Source organism: Myotis lucifugus, unplaced genomic scaffold (genome assembly GCF_000147115.1).
Source record: "Myotis lucifugus unplaced genomic scaffold, Myoluc2.0 scaffold_122, whole genome shotgun sequence".
Taxonomy (NCBI): domain Eukaryota; kingdom Metazoa; phylum Chordata; class Mammalia; order Chiroptera; family Vespertilionidae; genus Myotis; species Myotis lucifugus.
Genome location: NW_005871170.1, coordinates 3587294 through 3589636, shown reverse-complemented (window position 1 = coordinate 3589636; position 2343 = coordinate 3587294).

The following is a 2343-nucleotide window of genomic DNA, read 5'->3' as shown; positions in this document are numbered from 1 at the left end:
CATTTTCTTGCATATATCTGTCCAGTTTTCCCAACACCATTTATTGAAGAGACTATCTTGGCTCCATTGTATGTTCATGCCTCCTTTGTCAAAAATTAATTGAGCATATTGGTTCGGGCTAATTTCTGGACTCTCTATTCTATTCCACTGATCTATATGTCTGTTCTTGTGCCAGTACCAGGCAGTTTTGAGAACAGTGGCTTTGTAATACAGCTTGATATCTGGCATTGAGATCCCACCTACTTTGTTCTTTCTCAGGATCGTTGCAGCTATTCGGGGTCTTTTTTTATTCCAGATGAATTTTTGGAGAGTTCGTTCTAGATCTTTGAAGAAGGCCATTGGTATTTTAATGGGAAGTGCGTTGAATGTATAGATTGCTTTGGGTAGTATGGACATTTTAATGATGTTGATTCTACCAATCCAAGAACATGGTATGTTCTTCCATCTGTTTATGTCTTCCTCTATCTCTTTTTTCAACGTCCTGTAGTTTTCTGAGTAGAGGTCTTTAACCTCTTTAGTTAAGTTTATTCCTAGGTATCTTAATTTTTTTGGTGCGGTGGTAAATGGGATTGTTTTTCTAATCTCTCTTTCTGAAAGTTCACTATTGGTGTATAGAAATGCCTCAGATTTCTTGGGGTTAATTTTGTATCCTGCTACATTGCCAAATTCATGTATTAAGTCTAGTAGCTTTTTGATGGAGTCTCTAGGGTTTTGTATGTATAATATCATGTCATCTGCAAATAAGGACAGTTTTACTTCCTCTTTTCCAATTTGGATGCCTTTTATTTCTTCTTCTTGCCTAATTGCAATGGCTAATACTTCCAGTACTATGTTGAACAGGAGTGGTGAGAGTGGGCATCCCTGTCTTGTTCCTGTTCTTAGGGGAAATGGTGTTAGTTTTTGTCCATTGAGTATGATGTTGGCTGTGGGCCTGTCATATATGGCTTTTATTATGTTGAGGTATGATCCTTCTATTCCCACCTTTCTGAGAGTTTTTATCAAAAATGGGTGTTGGATTTTGTCGAATGCTTTTTCTGCATCAATTGATATGACCATGTGGTTTTTTTCTTTCAATTTGTTTATGTGATGTATCACATTTATTGATTTACGGATGTTGTACCATCCTTGCATCTCTGGGATAAATCCTACTTGGTCATGGTGTATGATCCTTCTGATGTACTGCTGGATCCAATTTGCTAAGATTTTGTTGAGGATTTTGGCATCTATGTTCATGAGGGATATTGGCCTGTAATTCTCTTTCATTGTGATGTCTTTACCTGGTTTTGGTATTAGGGTGATGCTGGCTTCATAGAATGAGCTTGGAAGTGTTCCTTCCTCTTGAATTTTTTGTAGTAGTCTGAGGAGGGTAGGTTTTAGTTCTTCCTTGAATGTTTGGTAAAACTCCCCTATGAAGCCGTCTGGCCCTGGGCTTTTGTTTGCTGGAAGCTTTCTGATGACTGCTTCAATTTCTTCCATAGTTATTGGCCTATTGAGGTTTTTAGATTCTTCCTGATTGAGTTTTGGAATGTTGTATTTTTCTAGGAATTTGTCCATTTCCTCCAGGTTGTCTAGTTTGTTGGAGTAGAGTTGCCTGTAGTATTATTTAACAATCATTTGTATTTCTGTGGGGTCTGTTGTTATTTCGCCTCTATCATTTCTGATTTGGTTTATTTGGGACCTCTCTCTTTGCTTCTTGGTGAGCCTGGCTAGGGGTTTGTCAATCTTGTTTATCCTTTCAAAGAACCAGCTCTTGGTTTCATTGATTTTCTGTATTGTTTTTTTGGTCTCTATTTCATTGATTTCTGCTCTAATCTTTATTATCTCCTTCCTTCTGCTCACTCTGGGGTTTTCTTGTTGCTCTCTTTCTAATTCTTTGAGTTGTAGAGTTAGATGATTGACTACCATTTTTTCTTGTTTTTTGAGATAGGCCTGTAGAGCTATAAACTTTCCTCTCAGGACTGCTTTCATTGTGTCCCAGAGGTTTTGGATTGTTGTGTTTTCATTGTCATTAGTGTCCAGGAAGTTTTTAATTTCTTCTTTGATGTCATCGGTAACCCAATCAATATTTAATAACATGCTATTCAGCTTCCAAGTGTTTGAGTATTTTGGGTTGTTTTTATTGTAGTTTATTTCTAACATTATGCCATTGTGGTCTGCGAAGATGCTTTTTATGATTTCAATCTTTCTTGAATTTGTGGAGACTTTGCTTGTGACCCAATATGTGGTCTATTTTTGATATGTCCCATGAGCACCTGAGAGGAATGTATATTCCGCAGCTGTGGGGTGAAGTGTTCTGAGATGTCAATTAAGTCCATCTGATCTAGTGAGTCATTTAGGATTGCT